General features: G+C 38.7%; 1 pseudogene; it reads left to right on the forward strand.

The window, feature by feature from the left end:
• The first annotated feature begins 11,857 nt into the window (after positions 1-11,857).
• Positions 11,858-13,050, forward strand: LOC136386375 (translocon-associated protein subunit alpha-like; annotated as a pseudogene).
• Positions 13,051-13,334: the final 284 nt, after the last annotated feature.

Here is a 13,334-nt window from a genome sequence, read left to right on the forward strand (position 1 = left end):
AATACTGCTCACAGCCACTTGCCTGGTGACTAGGGAGCAAGGTGTGTTGAAAGGACCAGCTTATCTTCCAAGTGGAAAGGGGAAAGAGAGGGACAGATGGTGAGGGGCAAAGGAATGCAGGAGAGGACCTAAAAAGCTGACTCATACATGCTGGAGGCATCCATAGCTGGTGGAGTGACAGATCATTCCACAAAATGAGGCTAAAGTGCTTCTGGATCACAGATCTCCAGACATCTCTTCAGTTCCAATCAGCACAACAAGACACAGATGAAAACAAGAAGTGGGGAGGAGGGGCAGTAACTCAGGTCTCCATAGAGATCTGAGATACACATCCCCCTACTGAAGCTGAGAAAGCACCCTGCCCCCAGAGAGATTAATTTGTACAAGAGGCCTTCAGAATCACAGGTTATACCTACCTCATTCTTTGATACAGTTTCAAGGGAGCCCCCTGCTGAGATCAGTAAACAAGACTATCACTTGTTAAGAAAACAAACAAATCAAGACTTCAAAGTGGCCCAAATCCGAAGGTGAATTACAAACAATAGCTGATGCCAACCCAAGAAGACCTAGAAATAACACAATTGAAAACTGGAGGCAGACAACACCAAGCCTAGACTCAACCAACTCTACAAACAAAACACCCAAACACAGATAATGAGAAGACAAAGACGTGCAGAGTTCAAAATAATAATTGTAAGGATGCTTAGGGATCTTAGAACAACAATGAATGTTCATTATGAACACCTAAATAAATAAATAGCAAGTATAAAAAAGGATATTGAAATATTAAAAAAGAATCAGTCAGAGATGACAAATACAATATCAGAAATGAAGACCACCGTGGAATGAATTAAAAACAGGATGGATAGAGCCGAGGATCAAATCAGCAAGTTGGAGGAAACTTGAATGAAGGCAAGAAAACAGAGAAGAAAAAAGACTAGAGACTCAAAAAGTCTGAGGAAACTCTAAGAGAGCTCTGTGACAACATGAAGAGAAATAACATCCGCATCATAGGGGTTCCCGAAGATGAAGAGAAAGAACAAGGGATAGAGACTTTGTTCAATCATATCATAGCTGAAAATTTTTATAAATTAATGCAAGAAAAACTCTCATAAGTTCAAGAAGCACAGAGAACTCCATTAAAGAGAAACCCAAAGAAACCTACACCAAGACACATAATAATTAAAATACCAAAGCTAAATGATAAAGAGAAAATATTAAAAGCTGCAAGAGAAAAAAAGGCTATCACCTACAAAGGATCCCCCATAAGGATGACATCTGACTTCAACAGAAACACTTGAGGCCAGAAGGGAAGGGAAAGAAATATTCAAAGTAATGCAGAACAAAATCCTACAACTAAGATTACTTTATCCAGCAAGGCTATCATTTAAAATCGAAGGAGAAAAAAAAGCTTTCCAGACAAAAAAACAACTCAAGGAATTCATTACAACCAAACCACTGCTGGAGGAAATGTTAAAGGGCCTGTTGTAAACAGATGAAAATGGGAAAAGAATGTAGCAAAAAAAGAAATACTGCATTAAAAAATGGTAATAAACAACTAGATATTAATAATAACCTTAAATGTAAATGGATTAAATGATCCAATTAAAAGACATAGGGTTAGTGCATGGATAAGAAAACAGGACCCATACATATGCTGTCTACAAGAGACACACCTTAAAACAAAAGATGCACATAGATTGAAGGTAAAAGAATGGAAAAAAAATATTTCATGGAAATAGAAATGAAAAGAAAAGCTGGGGTAGTAATACTTATATCAGACAAAGTGGACTTTAAAACAAAGGATATAGTAAGAGATAAAGAAGGCCACTACATAATGATAAAAGGAGTAATCCAACAGGAAGATATAACTATTATAAATATCTATACACTTAATATAGGAGCACCTAAATATATAAAGCAGACTTTGATGGATATAAAGGGTGAGATCAACAGCAATACTATAATAGTAGGGGATTTCAATACCTCACTAACATCACTAGATACATCCTCAAGAAAGAAAATTAACGAAGAAACAGCACAATTAAGGGACACACTAGATCACCTAGATTTAATAGATATCTTCAGACCCTTTCACCCTAAAGCAGCAGAATATACATTCTTTTCAAGTGCTCATGGTACATTCTCTAGGATAGACCACATGTTAGGGCACAAAAGTGGTCTCAATAAAATTAAGAAGATTGAAATCATATCAAGCACTTTCTCTGATCACAATGCCATGAAATTAGAAATGAACCACAACAGAAAAGCTCTAAAATTCTCAAACACATGGAAACTAAATAGCATGTTATTAAATAACAAATGGATTAAGAATGAGATCAGAGAAGAAATAAAAAAAATTCCTAGAAATGAATGAAAATGAGCATTCAACAACTCAATATTTATGGGACACAGCAAAAGCAGTACTGAGAGGGAAGTTCATAGCACTACAGGCACACTTTAAGAAACTAAAAAAAGCTCAAATAAACAACTTATCCCTACATCTAAAAGAACTAGAAAAAGAACAGGAAGTAAAGCCCAAATGTAATAGAAGGAAGGAAATAATAAACATTAGAACAGAAATAAATGACAGAGAGGCTAAAGAAATAATACAGAGGATCAATGAAACTAGAAGCTGGTTCTTTGAAAAGGTAAACAAGATCAATGAACTTTTAACTAGACTCACCAATAAAAAAAGAGAGAAGACTCAAATAAATAAAATTAGAAATGAGAGTGGAGAAATAACAACTGACATAACAGAAATACAAAATATTGTAAGAAAATACACCAAAAAACTAGACAACCTAGATGAAATGCACAAATTCCTTGAAACATACAATCTGCCAAAAATCAATCTGGAAGAATCAGAAAATCTAAACAGACTGATTACACCAAATGAGATCAAAACAGTTATCAAAAAACACACAACAAAGAAAAGTCTGGGGCCTGATGGCTTCACAGGTAAATTCTACCAATATTCAAAGAAGAACTAACTCCTATCCTTCTCAAGCTATTTCAAAAAATTCAAGAGGAAGGAAGACTTCCAAGCTCCTTTTATGAGGTGAGCAGAATTCTGATTCCAAAACCAGGAAAAAAAAAACACAAAGAAAGAAAATTATAGGCCAATATCCCTGATGAATATAGATGCTAAAATCCTCAACAAAATATTAGCAAATCGGATCCAACAATATATGAAAAAAATAATACACCATGATCAAGTGGGATTTATTCTGGGGAGGCAAGGCTGGTATAATATTCACAAATCAATCAATGTGATTCATCACATAAACAAAAAGAAAGAGAAAAACCACATGATAATTTCAATAGATGCAGAAAAAGCATTTGATAAAATCTAGCACCCATTCATTATCAAAACTCTCAGCAAAGTGGGAATAGAGGGAACATACCTCAACATGATAAAAGTCATCTATGACAAACCCACAGCCAACATCATACTCAATGGGCAAAAATTAAAAGCAATCCCCTTAAGATCAGGAACAAGGCAGGGGTGCTCCCTTTCACCACTATTATTCAACATAGTTCTGGAAGTCCTAGCCACAGCAATCAGACAAGAAGAAGAAATAAAAAGTATTCAAGTTGGAAAAGAAGAATTATGCTATAATTATTTGCAGATGATATGATATTGTATATAGAAAACCCTAAAGTCTGAGTGAAAAACTACTGGACCTGATAAATGAATTCAGTAAAGTGGGAAGATATAAAATTAGTACTCAGAAATTAGAGGCATTTCTATGCACCAACAATGAACAATGAGAAAGAGAAATTAAGGAAAAAATCCCCTTCACTGTTACAACCAACAAAATAAAGTACCTAGGAGTACATTTAATCAAGGAGACTAAAGACTTGTACTCAGAAAAATTTTAAAACATTGATAAAAGAAATCAAGAAAGATACAAACAAGTGGAAGCATATACTGTGCTCATGGTTGGGAAGAATAAACATCATTAAAATGTCTATATTACCCAAAGCAATTTTTAATTCATTGCAATATCAATTAAAATACCAATGACATACTTTAAAGATATAGATCACATATTCCAAAAATTTATATAGAACCAAAAAAGAACATGAATAGCCTCAGCAATCTTAAAAAAGAAGAATAAAGTGGGAGGTATCACACTTCCTGATATTAAGTTGTACTACAAGTCCATTGTACTCAAAACAGCCTGGTACTGGCATAAGATCAGGCATATAGATCAACGGAACAGAACAGAGATCCCAGAAATAAACCCACAGCTCTATGGACAACTGATATTTGACAAAGGAGGTAAGGAAATACAATAGAGTAAAGACAGCCTTTTTAACAAATGGTGTTGGGAAAATTGGACAGCTACCTGCAAAAAAATGAAACTAGACCACCAGCTTACACCATTCAGGAAAATAAACTCAAAATGGATAAAAGACTTAAATGTAAGCCGTGAAACCATAAGCATCTTAGAAGAAACCATAGGCAGTAAGCTCTCCGACATCTCTCGGAGCAATATATTTGCTGATTTATCTCCCCGGGAAAGTCAAATAAAAGACAGGATAAAGAAATGGGACTATATCAAACTAAAAAGCTTTTGCACAGCCAAATACAACAAGAACAGAATAAAAAGACAAACTACACAATGGGAGAACATATTTGACAATACGTCTGATAAGGGGTTAATAACCAAAATTTAAAAAGAACTTGTAAATCTCAACACCCGGAAAACAAACAATCCAATCCAAAAATGGGAAAAAGAGGATATACAGATGGCCAATAGGCATATGAAAAAATGCTCAACATCACTAATCATCAGAGAAATGCAAATTTAAACCACAATGAGATATCACCTCACACCAGTCAGAATGGTGCTCATCAACAAAACAACACAGAATAAGTGTTGGTGAGGATGTGGAGAAAAGGGAACTCTCCTGCACTGCTGGTGGGAATGCAGATTGGTACAGCTACTGTGGAAAACAGTATGGATATTCCTCAAAAAATTGAAAATCTAACTTCCTTTTGACCCAGCTATCCCACTTTTAGGAATATACCCCAAGAAAACTATAGAACTGCTCCAAAAAGATAAATGCACCCCCATATTTGTGGCAGCATTGTTCACAATAGTGAAGATCTGGAAACAGCCCAATTATCCATCAGAGGATGAGTGGATTTAAAAGCTTTGGTACATATATACTATGGAATTCTACTCAGCCATAAGAAATGATGACATCTGATCATTTACAATAACATGGACGGGCCTTGATAACATTATACGGAGTGAAATAAGTAAATCAGTAAAAACTAACAACTATATGAACTCATACATAAATGAGACATGAAAATGAGACTCAGAGACATGGACAAGAATGTGATGGTAATAGGGGGTGGGATGGAAGGGTGGGGAGGGGGCGAGGAAGGAGAGGGAGGGAGTTGGGGGAGGGGAGGGGCACAAAGAAAACCAGATAGAAGGTGACAGAAGACAATTTGACTTTGGGTGAGGGTTATACAGCATAATCAAATGTCAAAATAATCTGGAGATGTTTTTTTCTCAATATATGTATCCTGATCTATCAATGTCACTGCATTAAATTTAATAAAAAAATAAACTATTAGAAACAAAACAAAAAAATGGGGTAGCAATATTTATATCTGAAAAAATAGACTTTATAACAGAGGCTATAGGAAAAGGCAATGAAGGACACTACACAATGATAAATGAGCAATGCAACAAGAGGATATAATCATTGTGAACATTTATACATCCAACATAAGACCACCTATATATGTACAGGAAATCTTGATGAGCATAAAGGGAGAGATCTATAGTAATACAGATATTGTAAGTGATTTAACACCCCATTGACATCAGTGGATTATCTTCCATACAGAATATCAGCAAGGAAATGTGGCCTTAATTGACAGTTAATTAACTGGATTTAATTGATAGTTTTAGAGCATTTCACCCCAAAACAGCAGAATACATATTCTTTTCAATTGCACATGAAACATATTCTAACATAGGTTACATGTTAGGACACAAAACAAGTCTTAGTAAATTCAACAATAATGAATTTATATAAAACAACTTCTCTGACCATAATGATATAAAACTAGAAATCAGTCACAAGAACAAACCTAAAAAACAATCAAAGACATAGAAGTTAAGTAACGTTAATAAACAATAAATAAGTTAACCATGAGATCAAGGAAAAAATCAGAAGACACCTTGGAACAAATGAAAATGAGAACACAACTTATGATACACAACAAAAGCTCTCTTAAGAGGGAAATTCATAGCATTACAGGCCTACTTCAAGAAGCAAGAAAAACTAAATTAAATGATCTAACTTTATACTAAATTTTTTTGAAAAGAATACCAAACAAAGCTCAAAGTTAGTAGAAGGAAGGAAATAATAAAGATTAGAAAGAAAATAAATGAAATAAAGTTTACAAAAAATGCAAAAAAATCAATGATACCAAAAGCTGGTTTTTTGAAAAGATAAACAAAATTGACAAACCCTTAACCTGGCTCATGAAGAGAGAGAGAGAGAGAGACAGAGAGAGAGAGAGACAGAGAGACAGAGAGAGACAGAGAGAGAAATATATAGAGAGGACCCAAATAAATAAATCAGAAGTAAAAGAGAAGTAACAACTGTCACTTGTGTCTATTTCAGATAAATAAACATTTTCATGCTAGAGGCTCACAAGGGGCAAAGGGAAACCTTAGCCATGTGGTGGTGTCCTGGTTCTTGTCTTTGTGCTAGAAAGAATTTGAGATCAAGACAGGAAGATTCAGTAAAGCACAAAGGTTTTAGTAAAGTGAAAGTACTCGGCTATGCAAGCCTGGCTTCTGGGACGTCCGTTCATCCTCCCACTGCAGCTGCCGTTTACCTTCTGGAGTCTGCAAATCGCAACTCCGGCCCAATTTTTCTTATCCTCCGAAGATGAACTGAAAACACCAGCTCACGCTGCCAGAATTGAGCCCTGGGATGCCTCTGCCTTCTGCTCCGCAGACCTTGCAGCCCCAGCTCGGGCCTTCAGCCTCAGCCTCCCGCCGCTGCTGGCTTTCCACAATGTCCAGGACAATCTGCAACTCAAGAACTTGTGAATTTTCCTCCAGCAGTTGCTCCATTTCCAGGCGAATCTCGCAAACCTGGTCGGCCTCCTCCTGCAGTGCTTCCTCCAGCTCCAGGGTCAGCATCTGTTTCTCCCACGTTTGCTCCAGCTCCTTCCACTGTTCGGTCTGTAGGTCCCAGGAAGCCTCTTCAACAGAGCTCTCAGTTTCCTCATGCATGGCTATAAAAGTCAGCCAGCCTACAGCCCCCAAAAGGACAGCCAAGGGGAACCATAACATTAACCAGTCCTACTCCACCGCTAAAGGTGGTGGTGGCTCCATACTCATCTGTATTGAATCCTGCCACAGACTACGTCAAATGTAAAGCCAGTATCCATGGCCACCATCACAGCTGCCTGGCCCATGCAGGTTCGCATTGGATTTGGACAGATAATAATGAAACAACAGAGCCATTAACTGGTGGGCCATTATCTTTAATCTTAGTGTGCACCCAGTGGGCTAATAAAAACACACACTGGGCTCCAAAACCCACTCATTCAGCACTCACAAAACTACTGACTTATCCAAGTTTTCTTTTTTAGTTTTTTTTAATTTTTATTTATTTATTTATTTTTTACAGAGATAGAGAGTGAGTCAGAGAGAGGGATAGACAGGGACAGACAGACAGGAATGGAGAGAGATGAGAAGCATCAATCATTAGTTTTTCATTGCACGTTACAACACCTTAGTTGTTCATTGATTGCTTTCTCATAAGTGCCTTGACCGCGGGCCTCCAGCAGACCAAGTAACCCCTTGCTGGAGCCAGCGACCTTGGGTTCAAGCTGGTGGGCTTTTCCTCAAACCAGATGAGCCCGCACTCAAGCTGGCGACCTCGGCGTCTTGAACCTGGATCCTCTGCATCCCAGTCCGATGCTCTACCCACTGCATCACTGCCTGGTCAGGCAAGTTTTCTAGAATCAAAGATTTCTAGCTCACCAGACTTATTCACGTCTGTTCCCCAACTCCTTCCTTCTCCCTGCACAAACTCTGCACAAACTGGCTTTTCCTTCAGCACTGCACCATCTTGGCTGCTTCTCCTGGCCTCTTCCATGTGGCCTTTCTCTGCTCTGCTCTCTAATGCTAATCTCAGGAACTGAGAGAGAGAGCAAGCTCCCAGTCTGCCCCACTTTATAGTGTAGAAATCCAAACCTTTAATCCAATATACAAATAGAAAAGTCTCTAATACAAAGTCACTTATCTGAGGCATGATGGGATTGTACCACCCCACATCAAAAAAAGTGGGACAGGCTTAGTCCTAAAACCAAGCCCCAGGCTACAAGGTTCCTGCCTGCCCACAGCCAGTCCCCAACACACATTAATATCACCTGGGCGACGGGCTTCCACATGGGCAGCACCATCTTTAACAAAGTGAGCATAATATATTTTATCTGCCCAACACCATTGCAGGGGCCTCCCTTATCCCTTGCCTTTCATGGGAAAAGAAACACACATGTATACTTTACCAATACATAACAAAATATATAAAATCAAAGAAAAAAGTGTTATTTAGTACTGTATTCTTACCTTGGAGACAGATGAATACAGCTAACAGAGGTGAATGGCGGAGGAGGAGGGAGGGAGGAAGGGATGGACGCACTGTAGACACGTAAACTAAAACTGCATTTTCTTTACTTTAAACAAAACTAATACTGCATTTTCTTTACTGAAAATGAAGCCACAGAAACCTAATTGTAAAAAAAATGCACTTTCTTAACTTTAAACTTAAACTAAGCTTAACATTTCGTATTTTTCATTTAATCATCACCTGGTTTTGCCTTTTTGGCTGCACTTTTGGCACTTTTACTTGCAGGACTTTTGAATAAAAATCTATCCAAAGAGGTTTGCTTTTGTCTGCCTTTTTAAAATTTTACGGAAATGTGACAAACAAATGTCATTAAAAAGTGCTGAAGCACGACCAGTTCAAACTTTTTCTGGGTGTTTCTTTTCAATGAAACTTGAAAGCTTCTCCCACATTGCCAGCATGTCTTTAATTTCACTTGTAGAAATTAATTCCTCCGACTCTACCTCTTCCCCACTACTAATCTCTTGCAGAAGCTCCGTATGTTGCATCATATGTAGCTCCTTCAACTCTTCAGTTGAGAGTTCCTCCTCATGTTCCTCTATGAGCTCATTTACGTCACACTCATCTACCTCCAGACCCATCAACTTTCTGAGAGACACAATCTCCTCCAATGTTTCTACTTCAGTCTCCATCTCTGGTTCGAATCCTTCAAAATCCCTGTTTGCAACAACATCAAGCCATAACTTTTTCCATGCCGAGTTGAGTTCAAGGTTCTTGTAACCTCTTGCCATGCCAAGTCAATAATGCATAAACATATCACGATGTTGTAGTGATCTTTCCAAAACTCTCAAAGGGTTAGAATTGTATTCTCAGTGACCTCAAAGCAGTGGCAGAACAAGTGCTTTGTGTAAAGCTTTTTAAAGTTGGAAATGACCTGCTGATCCAGTTTGCAAGATTGAAGTCGTGTTGCGTGGGAAGTAGAGGACTTTCACGAATTTGAACTCATCCAGAATGTCATCCTCAAGACCAGGTGGGTGGATGGAGCATTTTCAGGGATTAGTAATGCTTTCATCGGGTGTTTATTTTCTTGAAGATATTTCTTCACTGCAGGACCAAAGATGAGATTTACCCATTCAATAAAAAACTGCCGCATAACCCATGCCCTAGCATTGGCGCGCCACATAACCTGCAGTTTTTCTTTAAGAATCTTGTGAATCTTAAAGGTTCAAGGATTTTCTCAATGGTACACTAGCAGTGGCTTTACTTTACAGTCACTGCTAGCATTTGCACACAATTCAAGGGTCAGACGGTCCTTTATGGGTTTATGGCCTGGCAGCTTCTTCTCCTTTGTGGTGATAAAAGTCCTCTGGGGCATTTTTTTCCAAAACAATCCTGTTTTGTCACTGTTGCACACTTGTTGGGGGATGTAGCCTTCCTTTGCGATAAGCGCAGCAAAACGTGCGATGTACTCCTCAGCTGCCTTAACGTCAACACTCTCAGCTTCACCATGCCTCACCACCGAGTGGATGCCAGATCTCTTCTTGAAATTTTCAAACCAGCCATGACTTGCCTTACACATATCTTCTGCTGCCTCTTTTGAGGTTGAGAGTTCTTTCTTCTTCAAGTCGCCATAAATAATACGTGCCTTTTCGCATATTACAGTCTCTGTCACTGCATTTCCTGCCAGTTCTTTCTCTTTCACCCACACCAGCAGAAGCTTCTCCATTTCTTCATGGATATTTGTCCTTAATTGGGAAAGAATTGTAGTTCCTTTCACTGGATTTGTGCTTTTGATGGCATCCTTTTGTTTAAGGATGGTACAAATTGTAGATGTATTGCAGTCGTACAGCCTTGCCAGTTCCATCACTCATACACCACACTCATGTTTTTCTATTATTTCTTGCTTTACTTTTATTGACATCATTCTCTTCTTCTTACCACTGTCCCTTACACTCACTTTCTTTGGCCTCATGATAGCACACAAAAAAAGTTAGTAAAAAATGCAAAAACAATGCAAGAATGAGTACAGTGCACGAGATTCGACTTGATTCTGTGGGTAACACGTGAGAAAGAATGAGATACTGGTGTTGTGCTGCCAATACTCAACCCGTGCGCCAACGTGCCAACTAGCAGCAACTTCCCAAATCATGACTCATATCTCAGAATTTCGCTCAAATCTTGAAAAAAAAATGAACCGAGTCGCAGCTCGTATCTTACAAAATTCGTATGTTGGTCTGCTTGTGTCTCAAGGTACCACTGTATACAGATTGTGCTTCATAGATATACACATTTGAATCCCACATGACACTATTGACCAGTGTCACTCCAATAAATTTAACATAAAAATAATGTCCCCTACTCCAAACTTCCACCATCAGAGCCTGGTTGAAGAATAATGGCATTATCACAGGGTTGCTGTAAAGCCAGAAGCCACGGCCACCATCACAGCCACCTGGCTCATGCAGGTTCGCATTGGATTCGGACAGTCGGTAAAGAAACAACGGAGCCAAAAACTGATGGGCCATTTTCTTTAATTCTAGCTTGCACCCGGCGGGCAAGTAAAAACACACACTGGGCTCCAAAACCCACTCACATTCAGTGCTCACAAAGCTAATGACTTATCCGAGTTTCCTAGAATCAAAGGTTTCTAGCTCACCAGCCTTACTCTCCTCAGTTCCCCATCTCCTTCCTTATCCCAGATACAAACTCTGCACAAACTGGCATCTCACTCTGCACTCTGCCATCTTGGCTGCTTCTCCTGGCCACATGGCCTCTTTCTGCTCTCTGCTCTGTGCCCTCTGCTCTCTCATGCTAATCATCCAGGAACCAAGAGCGCAAGCTCCCGTTCTGCCCCCATTTTATAGTGTAGCTTCACAACCTCTAATCCAATATACAAAATAGGGAAGTCTCTAATACAAAGTCACTTCTCTGAGGCATGATTGGATTGTACCACCCCACATCAAAAATGGTGGGAAAGGTTTAATCCCAAAACCAAGCCCCAGGCTACAAGGATTCTCAACACACATTAATATCACCTGGGCGATGGCCTCACGTGGACAGTGCCATTTTTAACAAAGTGAGCATAATACATTTCATCTGCCCAACAGTTGCTGAGATCTCTGTGGACAGAAACTAGACACAGGATGGCCCATGCCATGGGATTCATTTCTTTCCTGTTTCTACTTCTTCTCCAAGAGAACCATGAAGCTAAATAGCAGCAGCTTAATATCTAATGAAAGACAAAGAAATAGTGGAAGATTCAATAATTGTGGATGCCTGACCAGCCAATGGCACAGTGGATAGAGTGTCAGAATGGGACACAGAGGACCCAGGTTCAAAACCTTGAGGTTATCAGCTTGAGCGTGGGCTCATCCAGCATGAGCACAGATTCACCAGTTTGAGCGTGGGATTATTGGCTTGAACCTGGGATCATAGACATTACCCCATCATCACTGGCTTGAGCCCAAGATCTCTGGCTTGAGCCTAAGGTCACTGGTTTGAGCAAGGGGTCAGTGGCTCTGCTGTAGCCCCCTGCTCCTAGTCAAGGCACGTATGAGAAAGTAATCAATGAACAACTAAGGTGTTGCAACAAAAAACTGATGCTTCTCACCTTTCTCTTTTCCTGTTTGTCCCTACCTGTCCCTCTCTCTGTCTCTCTCAAAATCTCTGTCGTTAAAAAAAATAATTGAGAATGAAGATGATAAAGCAGAGATAGAAGAAAATGAACCCACATATTTGGCAGAAGATAAAAAAGATGTATATGTTGAACCCTCAGGTTTACCAAGTGTGAGATAACTGTCTTATTTGTGAAAGATTTTCCATGAAATAACATGAAATTTCTGTTAAGCTTTACAAACAAGTGTACAGAAGATTTTATTGTTAGATCTCTAGATCTCTAGATTCTTCATTCTGTTATCCTCAGGACTACTACCTTTCTACACAGCGTTTCATGGCTCTTCCATTGAACACTGTATTGCCACCCCAGAGAATTTTGAATACTCTTTCACTTCTTCAGAACCCATAGGTCAATGACACTTTGTTCCAGTTAACAATCTGAATTACAAAGATTTGAATGGCAGTGTATTTCAAGATGCTGTCTTCAATCAAACAGTTACAATGATTAAAGAAAGGGTGGCTTAGATGAAGTAACTATTCTTATGTATATGTTTCTTGATAGTTTTAGGCTCTTTGTTGTTGTTGGCCTTCATCAACTGGAATCTAGAAAGCTCAGGAGACCCATAAAGAAAGTAGAGATAGGTACATCAAGTCAGAATCATGAGTTATATTCCTCAGGAAACTTTGAATCAGATAAATAAAGCTTCACCAAGAAGGTTGCCCAGGAAATGGGCACAAAAGATATCAAGATATCAGCAGGATCTGATGAGTAAATGCTCCTTTGTGCAAAATTCAGTCTATTTGACTTGACTTAATGTTTTATGACCTGATAAGATTTAGTGTAGAATCCATATCACCAAAGAAGGCAACTACTACTTAGGTGTGGACTGAGCAATCAAAGTCTGTGACTATTTCAAGCATGCCTTTGGAATACTGGTATAATGTTATTGTCTCTTTCTTGTTGACATGTTCTGATATTTTCTCCCAAAAGTCAATATTTTCTCAGTATGATTATAAATGTCCTGCCTTGGACTGTTTTAAAGAAAATAATTTGCTTCCTCCTTGGAATCTCAATTGAGGACATAAATGAACAT

The sequence above is a fragment of the Saccopteryx leptura genome, chromosome X (assembly GCF_036850995.1).
Source record: "Saccopteryx leptura isolate mSacLep1 chromosome X, mSacLep1_pri_phased_curated, whole genome shotgun sequence".
Classification (NCBI taxonomy): domain Eukaryota; kingdom Metazoa; phylum Chordata; class Mammalia; order Chiroptera; family Emballonuridae; genus Saccopteryx; species Saccopteryx leptura.